Source organism: Vulpes lagopus, chromosome 5 (genome assembly GCF_018345385.1).
Source record: "Vulpes lagopus strain Blue_001 chromosome 5, ASM1834538v1, whole genome shotgun sequence".
Lineage (NCBI taxonomy): Eukaryota > Metazoa > Chordata > Mammalia > Carnivora > Canidae > Vulpes > Vulpes lagopus.
This window is the reverse complement of record NC_054828.1, coordinates 33,214,503-33,236,903: the sequence shown is the minus strand read 5'-3', so window position 1 is coordinate 33,236,903 and position 22,401 is coordinate 33,214,503. Positions and strand designations below refer to the sequence as shown.

At 41.7% G+C, this 22,401-nt stretch overlaps 1 long non-coding RNA gene across 7 annotated transcripts in view; it reads right to left on the bottom strand.

The window, feature by feature from the left end:
• Positions 1 to 22,399, bottom strand: part of LOC121490987 — a 138,019-nt gene extending 115,620 nt beyond the window's left edge. For 4 of the 7 annotated variants that reach the window (XR_005987817.1, XR_005987818.1, XR_005987815.1 and 1 more), the window contains exons 1-4: positions 21,793 to 22,132; positions 20,996 to 21,224; positions 20,435 to 20,533; positions 10,899 to 11,028 (exon numbers count right to left, since the gene is read on the bottom strand). This is a non-coding gene — a long non-coding RNA (uncharacterized LOC121490987). The other 3 variants (XR_005987816.1, XR_005987820.1, XR_005987821.1) reach the window with 3 other exon arrangements.
• Positions 22,400 to 22,401: the final 2 nt, after the last annotated feature.

Below are 22,401 nucleotides of genomic sequence, written 5' to 3'. Positions count from 1 at the left end.
CATTTCTTAATGACTATACTTATTTTCCTTTAACCAACATGCCTAACATGTCTCCACTCTGCATACTGCTCATTACATAGTTATTTCCAATCTTGTCTGTCCCTTGGAATCAATGAGGAACACTGGAAATTTCTAATTCCTGTGTCCCACCTTAGATATTGTGATGTAATTGGTCTGCAGTGTGGCCTGGGGCTTTGGAAGTTTTAAAAGATCCCTAAATGATTCAAATGTGTAGCCAAGTTTGGGATCCACTGCCTTTCGGGTTCTTCTTTTTTTTCTTAAAAAAAATCTTATTCTAATCATTTGAGGATTAATTCCAAGCTAGGCTCTCACCTGAAACATTTCCTTTATAAATTGCTATAGGAAACAACAGGGGATTTATCCTAAATCCATCTCTTCTTCCTACTGAGACTGCCTTGAACCTCATCAGGCTAACTGAAACTCCTTCTGATAAATGCAGTGAAGCCATTAATGGAGGCTTCACTTATCCACATGCACATTTCCTGTTCTGCTGCAGTTTCCTCCAATAATTTAGTTATAATTTGCATGACACCTTCCGCCTCTCCTCACTTTCCCCAATTCAAATGGCTTTTCATTGTCCCTCAGTAGCTGGCTCGGTCTGTCTACCTGCTGTCTTCACTTCTGGATAGACAAATTTTTCCTCTTTCCAGTTACATTATCTCCATCTTCTGGATCTAGCCAGCCAACTCAGTGAGATTATTTCACGGGTTGCTTGGCCATACCTTAGACTGAGATATTTCACAATTTGTAGTCAGACTTGGTAAAGCAATTATGCACTTCTATGTTTATCTAATCCTGCCTGACTGGGGGTTAGATTGAATCTGTTGATTCTGTAATCTAAGCAAACTCTATTAGAGACCCTCTGATGATGATGACTGATACTGTATCAGCTTTTGTAAGGAGCTAGAGCAGATTCAAACCTGAACACAAATTTTCTTAGGCCTTTTGGGCCACTCCCTGACCCAAAGTAGAATATGAGTTTCATCTCAACATGGATCTGAATTCTAAAGTAAAAGCTATGATTACTTTTTTCACCATGGCATTTTCCCCACTCAGGAGTAACTGTCTTACTCCTCAGGTCCATCTGATTCCAGTTTGTGGGGGTGACAGAAGAATGGACACTTTCAGTCAAACAAGCATTACTGAGTCCTGATCTGTGTTAGTCCATGTGGTGCCAAAGCCTGTGGATGGTCCTCATTTCCCTTTCTTCTTTTTGTTGTTTACTACTCCCCAACAGGCTAGAGTCAGCATTCAATCCTGACCAAGGGTGAGAGTTTAAACTCACCGATGTCATCAATGGAGGGCCAAACATCACTCTCTCTCAAGTTTAAGAACTTACTTATTTCAGTTGTTTATTTTTTTTAAATTTTTATTTATTTATGATAGTCATACAGAGAGAGAGAGAGAGAGAGAGGCAGAGACACAGGCAGAGGGAGAAGCAGGGTCCATGCACCGGGAGCCCGACGTGGGATTCGATCCCGGGTCTCCAGGATCGCGCCCTGGGCCAAAGGCAGGCGCCAAACCGCTGCGCCACCCAGGGATCCCATTTCAGTTGTTTAAATTATTGTATTCTGTCTTTCAGAAGAAAATAAATTTTTTTGAAAATAATTTTTATATTAAAATATAATTGGAGGCATTTCAAAGAAATTTACCATTACTTTGAATGACTAAAACATAATGGCATTTCCCCCCTTTACCTTGCTTCAGGAACCCATAAGAAGTCCAGAAAGGTGTATGATGCCTAAGGCCATAGTTGCTTCTCTAGATTAGGGCAACAAGGATGACTTGACTTATGTATTATTAATAGAGTATCACTCTTAATAATAACTGACTCTATTGAGTATTTATTGTGTGCCAGATACTATGCTAAGTCCTTTCCATAATTTATTTAAATTACTCCTTGTCCCATTTTATGAAATAGGCATTATTTATTACCTCCATTTCATATCTGAGAGTACAGAAGCTTAGGGAAATTAAAGCTTATGCAGCTAGTAGGTGGTGGGACCTTCTAGAACTTGAACCTACTCTAACGAGTCAGAGTCCCTGCTCTTAACCTCTAAGTCTTCTGAGGTGGTCTCCTTTTAAGGAAATATACTTAAGTCCTATGAACACAGCTTTTTCTGATTTTAAAAGCTAAGGCCTGTATGACTGTTGGGATTGTAAATATGAAGGATCAATAGTTGAATGCACACGACAGTCACTTGAAAAATAATTATCAATAGGTTGACTGACAAATAGCATTTTATTTGCCCAGATTCTGGAGAGGATTCTGGATGGTATTACGAAAGGATGGGAGGGGAGCTGATTTGTACAGCAAATCTGGGGGAGGTTTGTGCAGATGGCCTCTTCAACCATGCCTGTGTCCTGTCATTGCTCCTTTCATGTCTACTCTAAAAAGCTCCTTATTTCAAGACCTAATATAAAAGTGATAGAGCTGGTTGACAAGGCTGAAGACTTTGAAGGGTCTTTTGAAGGAAAAGACAGCAATTTCGGAAAATGAATTCTGTGATTCAGAAAGAAATCAGCTGAATTTAGGATCATTTTGTTCTGTTCTTTTTTTTTTTTTTTTTTTTTTTTTTAAAAGAGAAGAGAGAAAAATTTTGTTCTCATCACAAAGAAAACAATTTCCTTAGGCCTGGAGAATTACAGTTTATCCATGAAAACTTCAGCCTTCTGAGATACCTAGATTTTTAGAGCCAAAAGGGACCTTTAAAGATAGCTTTTTCATCTGAGTCCTGAATTTCACAGAAAGGAAACTGAGGCCTGAGACACTGAGGCACACAACTAGTTAGTGAAAGCTGACTCTGTTTTCCTCCCTTCTCTATCCCACACCTTCGGGGATCCCTGGGTGGCTCAGCGGTTTGGCGCCTGCCTTTGGCCCAGGGCATGATCCTGGAGTCCCCGGGGTCGAGTCCCACGTCGGGCTCCCAGCATGGAGCCTGCTTCTCCCTCCTCCTGAGTCTCTGCCTCTCTCTCTCTCTCTCTCTCTCTCTGTCTATCATAAATAAATCTTTAAAAAAATATTATATATATATATATCCCATGTCTTCTTTTTGATTTTTGATTTTTGAATGACAGGATACTCAAAGACCACTGAGAGAGAAAAAAACAAGATAATTTCTGCCTCTTTAAGAAAGGTCAGAAGAGCTCCAAAACTTCTAGAAAGAAGAGAGCCAATTATTTAATCTAATTTCAGGAATAGTCTTGATCTTATTAGCTTAGGGACTGAATAAGGAGGCAGAGGCCCCGCAAAGCAAGATTTATTACTGCTTTCCATGAAAGCAGAGGGAAAATGAAAATTGGCTTAATGGGTATTTGGGCCTATAATGTAATTCTTGTCTCAGTTTAGAGAAACAATCCACAGACAAAAGGTCAATAGATCCTAGTAGTGATCTCCTGAGCGAGTAAAGAAAGGGGTCACCTACTATTTCTCCTGAGGCCCCTAGGATTAGAAGTTGCCTCTGTGGTAGGGAAGCCTAGAAAGGAAGAAATCCACTGAACTCACACTGGCCTAGAACATGTGTTTATAGTGCCACTGCTTCACCAGACCAGTGAAGCAATGAATAAGATTTTCCTAGAGGGAAAATCTCTAGCAAAGATATGGCCAGTGATACTAATATTAGCTCCTAGGGGAAGAATTTTGGAGTTGAAAATGGAGAAAAGGAAGGCAGGTGAGGGCAGTATCAATTCAAAAAGCATCTATTGAATGCTAACTATGTAGTAGACAACAAGAGATAAAATAAACCTTCTCTGTTCCTGGAAATGCTTGCAGATGAGTAGGAACTAGCAACCACAGAGGAACTTGTTCCCAGGATTTAGATACCAATATTCAAAACTGCCCAGCATCCCACAATTCATTTCCATTCTGAGACTCTTTTTCTGTTACAATTATTAGGCAATACAGCTCACTCCTATGGGCTACAAAACTCTCCAACTAATTAGCAGCTCACAGATGTTACCCAAGCAGCTGGGTGCTGGATGAGGCACACACATCCAGTCAAAATCTGACGATGCTTAAAAGAAGAAACAGAAATTCAGAGTCAACTGAAGCACCCAGTTCCCTTCCTCAGATGTCATCAGTGCAAATACCCAGCAGACCCTGCCCTAGTCCAACTCAGAAATTCAGCTCTCAAGGGCCACCTTACTCCATCAAGTCCTAAGTTATTGTGGAAAGGGACTGCTTGCTTGTGCTTAAAAAAAAAAAAAAAATCCCATTATCCATCATGGGATCTGATCCAGGCCAATGCCAGTTGGATCAATCAACCTTTTAAAAATCTTTTTAGGATAAATATTCAGCTACAGTCATGAATTAAAGATGTGAGGGAGAGAAAAATAGTACACAGCTTACAGTGGTTAACACTGGGTTTAAAACCGAAGTGTGATGCTGCATTAATCTTTTTTTGAGGCCTCATACAAACTGAGTAAAATTTGTTTTAACCATTCCTATTCTGGTAAACATTAAAGATGCTTGAATTCTGTGGAAAGTAAGAAAGGGAATGATTTCCATAGGAAAAGGGGAGGTAGGTCATGTCTAAACCAATCTCCAAACAATAGAATTTTCTATCAAAACTGTGTAGCTGGTAGCTAAACATTAAATAAGTGCTTTACTGGCCAATTTTACTCATCTTCTTAGAGATCTGTTTCCAAGTCATGAATCCTTGTGCATATACAAAATAGTAGATGAGGTAAGTGGTAGTATCCACAGCCATTAGGGTAACTCTATGAATCTCTAAGAGATTACTCATTGTTCCTCTGTATTTTTACAAGTCAAGTTATGCCAAAGGTTTTAGGACGCAGCAGGCCTGGCTTCATGTGTTACTTAGGTCCTCTTACTCATAAGGGCCCCGTACTTGGGGTTTGATGCTCAGCATTTGCCATCTTGAAACTGTCAGTAATTTAATTTTCAATCTGTGTTGTGTAAATGAAGTCTAATGGAACAATGGAGCATGTGCCCAGGGGCTTAGAACCTTGATTCTCCTGCAGTCCTATCTTCCTACATATTCCTGCCTCTTGGCAGGCGGGCGGGGGGGGGGGGGGGGGGGGGGTGATGGGGGGTGTGGGTATGGGATCTTGATGGTCTGTTCCCTGTCCCTCAGTGACCCATTTCCCCACCCCTGCCTCATGATTGCTGCCACCCTTCACCTGGGATGGTGACCCGTTCGCATCAGTAGGGGGAGGCCTATATGCCACTGTTGCCCTCTGTTCACGGCATGGTCCTGGGCGCAGGTATGAGGAGGATCAGGTTAAATGGAATGCTCTACCGGGGCATCTCATGGTAGAGCAAGGTGGTAGCAATTCCTGTCTTGGGCTGGCAGTGCCATTGTGCATTTGGTCAGTAATTTAGAAGCAACCTCTGGTCTAGGTACTGAGTGCCACCAGCATAGAGATTATAATCTCCCAGGGAGTCACCTATTGATCATGGGTTGGTGCAGAGGGCCTATGGGAAGGAGATTAATTTCTTCCCCACTCCCAGTTGGGGTCCTATATTTTCATTTTGCAATGGATCCTGTTGGCAAATGGTCAACTTCAAAGACTGAGGGAGTAGGGAGAAGCCTACTTCTTAATTAATATAGTTTTTATTTGGCATCTAGCTTGGTACAAAACCTATTGGTAAGTACGTTACAAGAAGAAAAAAATAAGGAGCCCCTGGGTGGCTCAATTGGTTAAGCGTCTAACTACGGCTCAGGTCATGATCCTGGAGTCCTGGGATGGAGACCCACATCAGGCTCCCTGCTCAGTGGGGAGTCTGCTTCTCTCTTTCCCTTTGCCCCTCCCTCTGGTCACGTTCTCTCTCTCTCCCTCTCTCAAATAAATAAAATCATTAATAAAAAAAAAAGAAAGAAAGAAAAGAGGGGCACCTGGGTGGCTCAGTGGTTGAGTGTCTGCCTTTGGCTCAGGTCGTGATCCTGGGGTCCTGCATCAAGCAAGGCTCCTTGCAGGGAACCTGCTTCTCCCTCTGCCTATGTCTCTGCCTCTCTCTGTGTCTCTCATCAATCAACACATAAAATCGAAGAAGAAGAAAGAAGAAAGGAAGAAGAAGAAGAAGACGAGGAGGAGGAGGAGGAGGAGGAAGAAGGAAGAAGGAAGAAAGAAGAAAGAAGAAAGAAGAAGAAAGAAGAAAGAAGAAAGAAGTTGTTCCTACCCTCAAGGAGCTTATTATCTAGTTGGAAATAGATGAAACTGACATAGATAAAATAACAAGGTTCCACAAAGGATGTGGAATTGGAGAGGGATCCTGAAAGTAGCATTTAAGTCTGGAGGGGAGGGAAGGGGATACTTGGTAAATGTGCTCCAAAATGTAGGGAGGCTAGTGCAATCTTACAATGGACCTTGACTTGATGATTCTTGTATATTTCTAGTTCTAGGTCACTCACTCACAGTGTTCTAGGGGCAGCACCATCCTGGTATGAGGGGAAGATGTAGGAATAGGCATGGTTGATGTGGACGATGGAGGAGAGGATCCCAGAGGAAAGAAGAGAAAATGGGTTCAAGCCTCCCAGCTGTGTACACTGAGGTACACAAAGCGGCTGCTACTACTTAACATGCCAGGCCACGGAAAGTTCTTCCTAGACCAGCAAAGACAGAATAAAGGGAGCTGACCTTATGTTTAAGCAAATGACGGAGTGAAGTCAGGTTTCACAGTGAGCTCTGTTTTGATGGAAAAGCAAATATTCTCTGGTGAAGGTTGACTTAATTAGCTATTTTAATAATTCATGAGTCTTTAAAATGTTTGCCAGAAGATTCAGAGCTCAGATTCTGCTTCTGGTATTTAGTTCTGGGTTTTCTCTCTCACAAATTGTGCTGCCTCACAGAGCAATGGCAGGAACAAGCCTGGGAATGTGAGGTTTGGTTTGGCCAGGCAGTGTACAGTTCTTAACCTTAACCTTTTGAGACTTAGAACCTGTTTGAGAATCTGGTGAGAGTTATAGACCCTTGGCCTAGGAAAATGTATGTAAATTCAGAGTCTTACACCCTTGACTCCTCCCTTGAACTCCAGAGTCTTACACCCTTGAGGTCCTCCCTTGAACTCCAGCTTAAGAATTAGTTTAGATAAAAAAAAAAAAAAAAAAAAAAAGAATTAGTTTAGATGATCTCTAAAGACTCTAGCATTCTTTTTAACTTACCTATAAGCTAGCTTGTCAATATGTCACCTGGAAATGTGACTCTTTGGGCTTGCAGGCAAGCAGCCTCATGTGGATATTTGCAAAGTGAGAAATGCATAATGCAACATTTGTTCATTAGGCTGCAGCAATGCTAATGCAGAAAAGAGGACCGAATGAATCAAAAGCCATGAGTCAGCTCCCTCCCTGCCACCTGCCAGCAAAGCAGCCTGCTGAAGCTGAGGGGGGAGTGAGCCTGGAGTCAGACAGCCTGGGGCCCTCAAATCCTGGCCCAAGCACTTTCTGGCTACGACTTGGGGGACCAAACTAACCTCTCTTATCCTCAGTCTCTTCATTTCTAAAATGGGGCTAATAAGATGTCCATGTTCTGAGGAAGAACTGAGCCGACTTTGTTAATTAGGTAAGTTCTGGGCCACTGTAATGCTCAGTAAAGGTAGTTCATTCTTCTAATCTCACCCACGAGGAAGAGGAGTGCTGTGAATTTAATGCTGTGGGAGGGGACAGGCTGAGGAGTGCCTGGGAGCTCTGTGAACACTGTGGATATGTGGTCCTCCTCCTCGTCCTCCTTCGTTCCCCTTAGGTCTCCCCTAAAAGAATGTGGGCTGGGTTCAGCTCAGGGGTTGGGGAGGGACCCTGTGTCACAGCACTGGTCTGGAGCAGCTCCCCGTCTTCTCCTCTCTGCTGCTGCTCAGGAGTGTGGAGGCTGCAGGAAATGATGGGGGAGATCCTGGGCTTTTTCTGGCTGCAGGCCTGACTGCAGCAGAGAAGAGAAAGAGGCGGGTGGGGGAAGCAGTCTTGCTTCTGAGCAGACAGTCTGTGTGTTATTCAGGAGCCCACAGTGAAGCTGGGGCTGATCCTGGGGAGCATCAGAGCTGGGCAAGATACAGCTCCTCCTCTCAAAGACTGTACAACTTTGACATAAAATAAGACAAGCCTCAGGAAGGAGAGTGGAAGGCCTGCATCACTGGATATAGAACATCCTATCCAATGTGGGGTCCAGAAGGGAGGGGGCATGAAGGCAGGATGGTGGCAAGAATGTTTGGGCAGTGCCCACCACCTGATGTACACTGGGTCTCACTCTCACATCACCCTCCAGGGTATGTGCTCTAATCCTCTACTGTATGATGAGGAAACTGAAGCTCACAGAGGTAGTGACTCATGGAGGCAACAGCTGTGATGCGGTGCCAGGGCATTCAAACCAGGTCTGCTGCCTCTGAAATTCTTTCTCCCCATTCCCCATCCTGGCCAACCAGGTGAAGTGAGAGGCCTCCAGAGTCCTCACTCTGAGGCCTGCAAAGCCATTACCAGTTGTGTATGATGCTATGCGCAGAATCCAGGCTTGGTAAATATTTGCCCTGTGAATGGGCAGGAGAGAACGCTCTAGGCAGCTCTAGGCCGTTCACGTGCACTGTTTACCTTTCTTCTCACATTCTCCCATGAGGAATCATCCCTTTCCTCAACTGAAAACAAACACAGAGTGGAATGAGTGAAGTGCCTGGATTAAACAGAATCTGTCCTAGACACAGTGGATCTGCGAGAAGTAGGTCTGCAGTGGGCAGCAGTGGGGAAGCTTCAGCTCAGCCTGGGCCTCTGACAAGGAGGAACCCTGTCATCCTAGGGAATTTTCTGAGCAGAGTCTCCTAACCTGATTTGTAACTAGTGATGTGACTATTACCTAAAGCTGGGTGCCAAGGAGAGAACAAAATGAGACCACCTCTCCATCCATTTCCAGCCACTGATTCGATGATGTTGATAAACTCTGAGTTTCAAATGGAAAGGGCTTTGTCATCACGATTTTTCAATAAAATTCTAGCATAGCTCTTTATTTCCTGACCAAAGCTCTAGGGATCCGTTTTAACATGCTGGATATGACATAATCCCCGGGGTCGACTTTTCATTTCATTGCCCTTTTAAGAGTATCAGAGCATGTGGCTAGAATTTACCTTAAATAATAGATTTTTAGCTGGTAAGAGCCTATATTATTACTTACACTTAGTAAAGTCCCTTTGGACAGTAAGAACGAACATAATATTAATTTTCCTTGCTGTCACTTGACAATATGAATTGGTTTTGTGTAAGAACCAGGAGCTCATTGGATTGAATTTAGGAAATTGGAAAAACAAATTTGACTTCAGTGGGTTTGAATGATTACAATGTAATAAACATATAAAGGCTTGGAAGCTAATTTATCATTGCTTTCAGTTTTATTTATTTGAAACTCCTTCATGGTTGGTATAAACAGGCTTTATTAAAGATTATGAATTCAATTTCCAAATGAGTTGTAAATGGCTTTCTATAGAGAGATTACTTGATTTGTTATTTTCCTGAATAAAACATGTTTTTGCCCAGTGGGGTCATATAGCCCACATATTAATATTGGAACATCATTCTATTGAGCTTGGCATCTATGATATGCAATGTTTGATTTGTTGTCTTATCTATTTGTCTTAACTTTCTTTAATAAATACTGAGACCAAATACATAACCTCTTATGACCTGCACTTCTACGAATCACAAGAGAATGTCTGTCTGTGTAGCAGTTTATCATTTGAATGATAATTCTGGTTCCCTTTAAAAATGTTAAAGTATCTGCTCTTCAAAATAGACTGCCGTGAAAGACATGAGGGATGCTGTGGGTCACTGATGGGGTTCATAACTGACCTTAGCTTTTGTTGCATGGTAACAGACTCTCTGGGTATTAGATCATTGTATACTGCAGAACTACCAACACACTGCCTTCAAAGGGGAAAAAAATCTGCATTTACAATTTAGAAAACTAGACATAGCAGACTCTTGTAGAAAGGCAGCCTGTCAGTAGAGCTGGAACCTCTGTGAAGATGGCCCTCCAGGGCCTGCCATACTGTAAAAGCCTGTTCAATTTCAATACTTACACAAAAGGACTATGACTTTTATAGCCCAGTGCCCACCGAAATAATGCACCGCGCAAATGAAAACAATGAGAAGGGAATTAGTATCCATGTGAAGTATCTCAGAATGCTGAGCCTGGGGAGAACCTTGGGAGGCCATTCATTTTCATTGTCTCAAGGCCAGTTGGCATATTTTCCTATATTAAAGCTATTGTCTAAAGAGCTAGGAAAGCTAATTGCCTAAACAGAATAGATTCTACCTCTCCCCAGGAAATCCTGCTTGTTATTGTTATTTTACTACATCATAAAACTCCAGATAGAAAGATACAGAGTTCTGGTAGAGAGTAAGCCATTACCCAATGTCATTTTTGAAAGAAATGATTCCACTGTTAATGACATTAGTATGTTCACATCATAATTCAAACTTTCAGGAGTCTCCAACTTTCAGGCTTGAGTATCTCAGATCAAACTAAGTTGGTTCACAGACCAAACTGATTTTAAATTTATTATTTTTAAGATTTGAAGTCAACTTGATAATTCTGAAGTCTAGCAAAGATATATAGTTAGACTATTCACTCATAAATGTGTAGCAACCTCAAGAGTGAGTCAGTCTACCAAAAGCAGTACAATAAAAACAAATCAAATTCTCATCTTGAGGGGATCTGCCCCTTGATGTGGAGGGTGGTGAGAAGGCTCGAAGACCACTGGTCTACTTTCTAAGTTCCTACTTAAACTCCACTCCTCTCCTCTTTTAAACTACCCCAACATCCAAGTTTGTCATTTTCCACCTCCCATTGGAAGAGAATTCTCTTTTCCCAAGATGCTAAAGCCCAGCGCCTTCCGATCACATCAGCAATAAGGCACTGTATAGATCCCAAACCAGCCTTACCTCTGATGGGTCTGAATGTCCTGGTTGTCTTCCTTGTCTCTGATTCTTCCAGGTGTCTCTCACTGCACCTAGCATATAGTAAATACTCAACTCTTCTTGTTGCTGACAGTTAACATTATCTTAGTGGGACCTGCAAATTTGATATAAATTTATGACTGGGTGTTATACTATATGTTGGCAAATCAAACTTCAATTAAAATTTTTTTAAAATAAATTTATGACTTTAGCTTGACTCTCAGCATAAACCTACTTTCTCAACTCCAACTATCTTTTTGTCTGACAGGAGATTATTTCTATTATCTATCTGTAGTCCACTGTATTCTAGAAACCATGGCTTGAACTCTGCCTTTGGAAAGTTTTTAGTCTATTGACATAAAAAATTATGATTTGGAATTCTTGTAACATACATGTTGCCTTGAATTGCACTCTAGTTGTTTCATGTTTATAGATTTTTGCACCTCTAGTTAAAACAGGGACTTCTGTTTCTTTTTATTTCACATACTGTCTAGAATGGTGCTGGGTACAAGCAGGTACTCAGGGAGCAATAATGAATGGACGAGTGACTATATTCACAGGCAGAAATGTGCTGTGGATGTGTGGAAGTGAGATGAGTTAGAAATCTAATTCTGAGAGCGACTAGTTGTGACTGGGCAAATTATGTAAACCCTTTAAGCCTCAGCTATTCCATCTGTAAACTTGGATGATTGTAGAACAGACTCTGTTAAGTCCACTGTGAGGATTAAATGTGATACTAAATGTAAAATGGTTAGCACAGAAACTAGAATTGAATGTTTGAAAAGTGTTAGTTACTATTATTATAATCAGAATGTATGTATGTATGTGTGTATGTATAAAAACACATACAAAGAGGTGAGAAGGGTGAGAGATAGGGGTTATTAGGTTACTTATTGGCTGGGTTAGGTTAGCAGAATTTTAAAGAGGGTGGGGGTGGAAGTCAGTTGTGTATAATATAGAAAGGACTGGTTTGGTAGTCAGGGAAACCTGGCTCTTCCTTCAACTACATGCAGGACCTTGGGCAATCCTCTCATCTTGAGGAACTAAATTTCCTCATTAGACAGCTATATTAAATGACCTGTAAAATCCCTTCCCACTCAAAACAATCTATAATTTGAGGAAATAGATTCTAAGGAAGTTTCTTCCCCTCCAACCCTTACTAAAAGGGGCCTTAAAATCAAGAGATCATGTGACTGACTTGCAGTCTGAGGTCCAGAGAGGTTATAAAACTTACCCCAACATCACAGAGCAGTTGGTGATCATTTGGATAAAAATTCCTACTTTGGAGTCCCTGTACAGTGATGGGTCCTCTATATAATGGCAAATGACTGGGGGATAGGGGATGGTATGGCTCAAGAGACACTTGCTGGGGTTGGAAAGTATAATGCTTGTGGGAGATAACGCCACCAGATACAGAAGGATACAGCTGAAGAAGACCTCTGGTCCATGACTAAGAGTTTTAATATGATAAAAATAATTAGAAATCACTGGTAAGTAAAATTATTCCAATCCAGACAAAATATATTCAAATAAAGAAACTTAAACATGAACACAAGAGGTAAATTAACATGGGAATTTCCCTATGGGTTCATACAATATTGGAAAGGTCTTTGGGGACCTAGGGCCATAGCTACCTCCTTTTTTCTCTTCTGACCTTGAGATGAGGTCATACTGAACTCTGATTAAGCAAAGCTCCTGCTCTGGCCCAAGTTCTCTTTGCCTTCAGGGAAGTAAGCAGGGGTGAGGATGAAAGGGTTTCTGTGGGAAGCTGTGTCTTCTCTGCAGAGGGCAGTTGCACTGCATCCTGCTGACTGAAGGTCTTGCTTCTCTCTTGTCCTGGCCATGCCTATCTAGGCCTTTTACCTGCAGCTTCTAAACAAGCTTTGTGATATTATCCATTTTCCCGTCTGATCCAGTACTCACAATTTACACCTTAGGAAATATGACACAAGTATGACCCCTTTGGAAAGGACTGAAGGAAATGCTAAGAGCTACACAGAGACAACACAAAGAACCAAGCACTGAGAGCAAGGGTCCAGAATAAAGGCAATGAGAAGAAAAACTTCTGAATATCTAGGGAAAGCCACAGAAGTGCTTATGGATAGGTGGAGTACAGCAAATACAGAATGATGGAATGCCTGGCTGGCTAAGTGACTGAGCATCTGCCTTTGGCTCAGGCCATGATTCCAGGGTCCTAGGATATAGTTCTGCATCAAGTTCTCCACATGGAGCCTGCTTCTCCCTTTGCCTCTCTCTGTGTGTCTCTCATGAATAAATAAATAAAATCTTTTAAAAAACTCCACAAATACAGAATGATGACTTTTTACAAGTTTGGAATGCGATTCGCTGAACATCTCTTGAATAAAATGGCTGATTCTAGATCCAGGCAGAGAGAGTAGAGTAGAAGGTAAGCTGGGAATACTTTGTGTCAGAAAGCAACAAACTACTCAAAAACTAATGGAGATCGATCAAAGAAATATAAGAACTGGACTGAACAGCAAATACTGGCTAAGTTTGGGACAACCTGAGCACTAAACCTAAAATAAATGTAACTGATTACAGTACACTGAAATTAAAAAAAAAAAAACACCACAATTAATAGTAATGCTCAGAAAAAGAGAGAAGAGGGGAGGAAGGGAGCCTTTTTTTTGTTTTTTGTGTTTTTTTTTGTTTTTTTTGTTTTTTGCAAAAAAGAGTATGGCTAATACATATGGAAGGGATCACAGAATTAGAAAAACCATTTGCAACCCTCAATGTAACTATATTATCAGACAATGATTATTGATGCATGATAAAATTGCTAGGTGAAGAGCTGCTAGAGAAAGGATACTTACATGCTAGCATAGTATTGCCCCACAGGTTACTTATCAATTAAACATGGAAAACACACCTTAAAATGGTGAGGTCTGGTAGATGGCATCTTAACTAAGTGATCGAATTTATCATCACTAAGAATGGAATAATGGCTCTTGAGATGATATAGTATAAAATACACAACATTGGCTGTGAATTATTTTTTTAAGATTTTATTTATTTGACACAGAGATAGAGAGAGGGATAGAGTACAAGCAGGGGAAGTGGCAGGCAGAGGGAGAAGCAGGCTCCCCACTGAGCAGAGAGCCCAATGTGGGGCTCTATCCCAGGACCCTGGGATCATGACCCAAGCAGAAGGCAGATGCTTAACCAACTGAGTCACACAGGTGCCCCTGCCTATGCAATATTTTTGCTAAAAGTCTTCAACCAGAATCTTGTCAAGTCTTTAGTCCTAAATTCTAGTTTATAGGAAATACAGGGGATAGAGCATCATGTTAAATAATACTATGAGAAAGCAATCAGACAAATCCAGAATATGGACATTGTAAAAGAAAATTGTTCTAGATCCTTCAAAATATCAATGTCATGAACAACAAAGGTAGGGGAACTATCTAAATTAAAATTAGAAGTCTAAAGAGATGTAATCCTGCAAAGATTGTAATCTTGTAATCTGATAACCCCTGTCAGATCCCAGTTAGAAAAAATAAAACAACTATAAAATCATTTTGGGAACAGAAATTTAAGTATATGCTGGATCAAAGATAGTACAGAATTTTTTAAGTGTGGTAACAGTGTTGTGGTTTTTTAGGAGAATATCCTTATTCATAGGAGAGATATGCTGAAATTCAGGGCTGAAGTATGATGCCTGTAACTTTCTTTCAAATGTTTCATCCAAAAATAATTTGTATTTATGAACCTAGGTGGCTCAGGTCATGATCCTGGGGTCCTGGAATCGAGTCCCACATTGTGCTCCCTGCTCAGTGGGTAGTCTGCTTCTCTCTCTCCCTTTGGCCCTCCCCCTACATGCTCTCTCACTCTTTCACTATCAAATAAATAAATAAAATCTTAAAAAAAATAATTTGTAGATTAGTGTGTGTGTGTATGTGTGGAGAGGGAGAAAGAGCAAATGTGGCAAACGCTAGACATTGTTGACTCAAACTGGATAGTATATGAATAGTTTGTACCATTCTTCCAACTTTTCTGTACATTTGAAATTTTTCAAAATAGAGAACTAAATTTCTGAGGAAATGTTTGGCAGTTAAAAAAAAAAAAGCAGTTCTTTTATGCTTAATCAGCCTTGTAATTGAAATAGGGGCACATCTGGGTCTCCCCCAGCCCCCACATGAATAGCAGGGGTTGTGACTCTTATTACTTTGGAACCAGTGAAAGTGGGAATGTGGCAGTAAAATAAAGAAGATATTTTCCCTAATGCAACTCCCATTTTCTCATGCAGAGGGGAAGCTGACCTCCTTCCTTCCAGGAAAGACCTTGGAAAGTCACAAGAGGTGACTATTTCCCCAGAAAGTATATTTTCATTATTAATATGATTTCAGGGCACAACAAATAACATGAAGAATTTAGCAAATCCAGATACTAATCCATAACTTTCTAATCAAGTTCTCATAGGGTGCATCTGATCCCATAGCCACATGGAGCTGTGAATCTTCTTTACAGACCGGCCCCTGGTTTCTGATTTCTCTACAGAAGAGAGGTCAGTGAATCGCAAACAGAGAGCAAAATGGCAGATGGGCTTCCAAACTGAAGTTGTTAACCAAGAATTTCATGGAAGATATAGCAGACAGTATATATTATTCAGAGCACACCATAAAGAAAATTGATATGTAGGAAATGAAGGAAAGAAAGAAGGCAGGTAGCTAGTTAAGTTTAGAACATTTGGAAATATTTTTTCAAAGCAGACAATGGTTTACTCCAAGTTCTATGAGCAGAACCTAGAATTATTGGCTAGATAGTTAGGTGGGGAATTGGACACTGTGAAGAAGGGAAGAGAGGACCCCAATAGTGCCCACTTTAGAGTCTTGAGGCTGGGGAATTCTGATTTTATAAACCAAAAGATAATCACAAACCAAGCCATGATGAAGAAAATGAAATTAAAACTTGAGGTTAAAATTTTGAGGTTGCAGAGAATTCATACCTCCACGTAGACCCCCATGCTGCCAGTACAGTACCAACCATGACAATATCACCCATTTTCTGTGAAACCATTCACAGTTGAAAGCATAATTTTTTTTAGCTTAATTATGTGGTGGTTAATTGCTTTAATTCCTATTTCATCAAGCCTAATGTAGAGTGAACAACAAATTCCTTAAATAAGATGAGAAGAAATACAATTTAAAAATTGTATAAACAATTATTATACAATGACACAAAAAAATCTCAAGGAAGATGAAAATTACATTTGCTTAAATATATATTTAGTATTTTCAAATTGATTTAAATAATGACTTACATTAGAAGATGAGAATTGTCCTGCTGGCCACTTTCTCCCTTTTTATAATTTATAAGACAACTCACGCTTTGTAATAGTCTTCTTTGTTTAAAAATGTGTGAAGAAGGCATGTGCAAAATGATAATATCCTTGTCCATTCATCCACTTATTCATTTGACAAAATTTACTGGGCATCAACTGTGTCACCAAGTAAGGTAAGGGTGAAAACATAATTACAGTCCCTCAAGGGACTCAGTGTAGTTGGTGCCACTAACCTATAAGGATATAATACCATAAGGTGTTATAAGGATATTCTGAGTGAGAGTGATTATTTCTCCATGGACCAAAGGGAGAGGGTGAGTGGGCTAGGAAGACATGACAAGGAATATGATGTTTGGGCCAAGGATAAGTGGATGTGCAATAGGCAGTGGGAAAGGGAAGAAGAATGTTCTAGGCAGAGGGAGCAGCAAGAGGAACGACAAGGACTGGAAAAACAGTGTAGTGCACGCAGATATCTGCAAGTTGTTCAGCGTGGCTTGGGTGACATCATGAAGGGAGGTGCTTTTTTAATGAAGCCAGAATAGAGGAGAGCAGGTTGGGGTGAAAATATGAGAAGTTCAGTTTTGATGTGCTTTTAGGGCCTAAGGACTTCCATAAGGAGTTGCCAGTAAGCATTTTCAGGACTACAGGACAGGGCCCTGACCTAGCCTCACTTTAGAGAGGCTGGTTGTGGCCCTCTTTCAGATGTACGTCTACACAAAGGGCCATGGGGATGTTCTACCTAGAGCCCACATCCCCCACTCCTCTAAGACTACTCTATGTCCCTTGCTCATATAGCACTGAGGCTGCTTCCAGGGCCTATGTAGGCTTCTCTCTCAGATCCACTCTCCAGAGAACTCTGTCTCTAAGGGTGCATGTCTCTAGGTCCTGAGGGATGGACAACAGTGGGGCTGTTGATGGAGCCTACTCACTACTATGCTTGTGTCCACACAGGTGAATGTAAGACCTCTCAACAGTGCAGATGGAGCTGGGGTTGAGAAGAGAAATGGGTGGGCTGTGGGTTTGAGGATGGCTTCCTTATACTTCCACAATTTGGTGTGTAAGTTCAAGGTTCTAAAATTGGCCATGGCCATCCAGGTTGCTATGAAAGTTTGTCAAGTTATGAAAGTTTATCTGTCAAGATAACAGAAGATATTTGTTAGCTTGATTCACAATTTTTACATATATAACATATGCTATATAATTCTCAGTTTATACTCTTGACTGAACCCACAGGTGGCCTGAGTGGCTGGAAATACAGACCAGGAGTTTAGGAAGACTTTACACCTTGCCATCCATATTTAGAGGTCATTGGCACAGAGCCAATGCTATAGGAGTGGGGAGTTTGTTCAGGGCAGGAGTCAAAATTCGCAAGCAAGAGAGCCATGGCTTAATCCTGAGGCATTCCAGCAACAGGTGAAGGAACTAGCCAAGGAACTTGAAAGAAACTGCCAGAGAGGTAGGAGAAGTACTTGCAAGGGGTTGTTCCCAAAGCCAAGTGAGAAGAGTGTTTCAAGAGGAATGGAATGGTCAACAATATGGACAATACATGTAAAGTGATCAGCATAGTGCCTAGCCCATGGTGAGCACCCACTCACCAGTGGCTGTGAATGTGTTAATAATGATGTTGATGATAGAGGTGGCAATGATATTTCTGTTCCTCAGTGCTTCTTTTCTCTGCCTCAAACACCTTTTCCTTATTCTCCAACTCTACTCAAATTGCTATGGATCACATTCTCTAGGAAGTCCTCCCTTTGCCTATTAGGTTGTCCTCCTACATGCTCCCATGGTCTCCTATGCTCATTCTTATCATTGCACATTAGCAAATAATAGGCTACTGGTATTTACTGATTGAGTGGTAACAGCTTCTGAGGTGCCCAATCATCCTGGTTTGCCTGGGACTGTATGGTTTAGCACTGAAAGTCCTGGGTCCCAGGAAACCTTTCAGTTTTGGACAAATGTGGATGGTCACCCTAAAATGACATCTCAATTTTTTTGAGGGAATAAATGAATAAAAGGCAGAATGTCAATATCAATGCTAATGACCTTCAATCTTTCCCGTGATTATATGAGTGTAAGTCCATGCAGGATGTTCTTTCCATATTCTCTTCACCCCTTATTGAGAATGCTGTGGGCAAGACATTCTCATGACCTGGTTGGATTCCTGTCCCAGCTCTGTTTTGCCCCATAATCCTAGAAAAGGAAAGCTTCACTTTCTCAACTAGGGCTCCTTACCTGATCCACAGAACAAGAAAATGATTTGAGCACTGGTTTCTCCATTCTCTCAAAATTGACACACAACAAATTGCTATTCAAGTAAGAGAGAGGTTGAGCAAATTGTTGATGCCTTAGGGTATTTAGGGCTTAATTCTTTCACCTGTCAAGAGTCACACGGGCCCTACAATCAAGAATGCCAGTCTGATCGTCCTCTGTCCTTGTTGGTTAGGACAGCTGGCTAGAGGAAAGAAGCTATGGGAAGGAAGTCTCAAAGGATAGGACTTGTGTTATCTGTATTCTGCAAAATGAGGAACTGAGGCCTGGAGAGGAAGCACATTCTCATTTTCCCAAGGTGGGCAAAGGTAGAAACCTGTGAGACCTCACTAGTCAAGAGAGGGAAACAGAAAGACAACCAACCACCTCCTAGGCTGTGGTGTGGTGCCTGTCATCCACTTTGCTTCTCAGCTGGCAATTGCCAAAGTTCAGGCTGCACTGTATGTCATCTTGTAGAAGACAAATGCTCTATAAATAAATTGACTTGGAACAGTCTCAAATACACATAAACCACAATGGCTTTAAATGTAAGTCTTGACTTTTTTCTCATTTTTTCTCATCTTGGAGAGGTCAGCAAGGAAGTTTCTACAAGAGAGGCTTACTGAAATTCAGCCTAGAAACCAAGAACTTTCCTGTAGTCTCTTTAACAGGCATATTTCATTACCAAATATTTGTTTAAAAGCTTGATTCAATACATACAACGCTAAGCACGCACTTGTATGTTAGACTTAAGCTTGTGCTTGTTATACGTTACACATCAATCCTTTTAAAAATTCATTTTCTAGAAGAGGTGATTATTCATTTTGTCATTCAATTTCCTATCATTAAAAATTTTATATGTAAAATTATGCATACTGATGGGGTACTGTGTGAAGAGAGAATATTTTTAGTGACTGAGAGAAAAGATTGTTGATGGCTCTTCCATCAGAGGAGGAATCATAGACAAATTTCTGAGAAATACCTTGGAAAGACTTGGGAGCTACCAGAACACAGAGTAGTGGAACTATGGCCTTAGGGCTCTTGTCTCCAGCTTAGATTCTGAAGCAGAGGTACCTACAATTAAGTAATATTCTAAATGGTATTTCATTTGTGAGATAAAGCTAATTACCTCCCCTGACCCCGCCTCATTACAGTATTAAGTTAGTAAGGACAATAGAAGCATGAGGGTCCTGAGTTCTTTCTTTTCTTTCTTTTTTAAGATTTTATTTATTTATTCATGAGAGACACAGAGAGAGAAGCAGAGGGAGAAGCAGGCTCCATGCAGGGAGACCAATGCAGGACCCAATCCCAGGACCCCAGGATCATGCACTGAGTCAAAGGCAAACACCCAACCACTGAGCCACCCAGGCACCCTGGGTCCTGAGTTTTCATTAAAGAGTCATTCAACTGAAAGGAAGGTCACAGTGCTGCCAATACTAATTGAAAGAGTACTTCATGTCTGGTTTGCATGACTGAAAGAAAGAGGATCCATCCCTGGCCTAGTAAATACTTTCAATGGTATGAAGAAATGTCTAAATAGGCTAAAAGAGGTTAAATTCCACTGAAGCTTTCCAAGTATGTGCAGATAGCAGTTACAGAATGTCTTGGTCTTGCTGGGCAACCTTCTCCTCAGCAGGCAAGATTTCACCTTGGCCTGCTAAAAATCCTGCTGGCTTACATTTCAAGGCTCCACAAGCCAATGCTTTTTACTGAGAAATTTTAAGGGTCACTGTAGCCTAAGATGATTCTTTCTGGACACTAGTTCTACCAACAACCTTCTTGAGGAACTGCAGTTTGAGCATTAAACCCTAGCTCCTTTCTAACTTCCCAGCAACCCTCTCCTGTGTTTGGCTGGCTCTAGTAATGCCTAAAATCACTGACAGCTCCTCCATCATGACATGCAATCGCATGTCTTTGGGCCTCTGCTCTGTTCTTCCTTCCACCTGGAATTTGCTTCTCTCTTCCTCCTTACCTTTTGCTTGTTTACTAGGTCATTTATCGTATCAGATTCAGTTTAGGAGTTATCTTCTTTAGAAATCCTTCCGGAACTTCTGTGGCTTGTAAGCTCCCTCTATGGTAACAATTACATTGTAGTCAAAATCAAATTCATACAGTAGGTGTTCACAATCTGCTTGTTAAATATTTCAAGTTATGCATACCCTTGCTTATTTGGGGTGGGACCAAAGAGCTAATTTTAAAAAAATGCATATGTGTGATAAAGTACACATAAAACTGACCATCTTAGCCATTTTGAAGTGCACAGGTCAGTGATATTAAGCACATTCAAAATGTGTAAACATCTCCACCATCCACCCTCCTAAGTCTTTTCATCTGTAGATCTGAAACTCCATACCCTCTAAACAGTAACTCCCCATTCTCCCTGCTCCACCCTCTGGTAACCACTATCTTATCTAATAATCTACTGGAAAATCCCTGGTAAACTACTGTCTCTGATTTTAATTACTCTAAGTACCCCACATAAATGGAATTATACAATAGCTTTATCTTTTTGTGACTAGTTTATGTGACTTACCACATAATGTCCTCAAGGTTCATCCATGTTGCAACACACTGTAGAATTTCCTTTTTTGAGGCTGAATAATATTCTTAAGTACGTATATGCCACATTTTGCTCATCCATTTATCTACTGACGGACATTTGGGTTGCTTCCAAGTTTTAGCTATATCGAATAACACAGCTTTGAGAATAGGTATATCAACATCTCTTCAAGATCTTGCTTTCAGTTCTTCTGGGTACATACCTAGAATTGGAATTATTGCATCATATGGTAATTGTCTTTTAATTTTTCATTTTCGCAAGTGGTTGTACCATTTCACATTCCCACCAACAGCGCAAACACGGGTTCCAGTTCCAAGGAGCTGACTCTTAAACATGTCTTTTAAACGTCCACTTAAATCGGAGCGGTCAGAGACCCGAAGGGGCCAATTTATTACAGGGTCCATCGCTTGTTGGGTACCTACCTTGAGCCAGATACTTGAACGTTTCACATTAACTAAAATTTGTATCATTTTAATCCTTACAAAAACCTTTTCAGATAAGTATTATTACCTCCATTTTATGAGGCTCGAGAGGACTCATCCAAGGTCACACATCTAAGAAAGTGGACCAACCAACACTTGCACCCAAGTCGGACTCCAAACGAGGACCCTGTTACTCCACGACACCAAAAGGCTATTGGGGCAGCAACTGATCCCACGGAATCCCTGATGCCGCCGTTTCTGAGGTACTTTTCCGGGAAAGCACCGCCCCTAAGATAAGGAGAACCCTTTTGGATTAGTCTCGCAGCTAAGCAGCTGCATGTGCCTTACCTAGGTTTTTATAGGGTTTTGTGAGGGAGTAAAATTGAAAAATGTGTGGCCTCCACGAGGCGGGGAGGCTGGGCGCGGGGTACGGGTTTCCGGGGTCTTTCGGCGTCGTTCTCTATCTGCCTGAGGTGTTTTCGCCTCCGCCTGTACCAGGGAGAGGCGGGAAAGCGTGTGTGTGCGAGCGTGGGAGGGAAGCACGGGTGGAGGAGAGAGGTTCTCCGGCCAGGCGCAGGGGAAGCGACTCCGCCGCCTGGCGCAGTTGCCAGGACAGCGCGGCCTCAGCGGCAACGGCAGAAGCCGCACCGCGTCCCGGCGGCGGCTGCGAGCCCCGAGTGACGCATTGCAGGTACGAACCAGCCAATCAGAGGCCGACTCAACGATCATCGGCCTCGGGCCGCCACTATGATGCTCCTCCGCGCCGCAAAGTAGCGCCCCTCGGGCGCGACTCCACCGGCCTGTACACGGGCTCGCGGAGCAGTGAAGCCCACTTACGTCATCCGCTCGCCCACTTCCCTTTCTCTTTGGCTTCGTCGAGTCGGTAACAGTGGAGAGAGGAGTCCGAGCCGAGCTAGAGAGGAGGGGGCTTGGCCGGGACTCGTTTGCGCCGTTCCG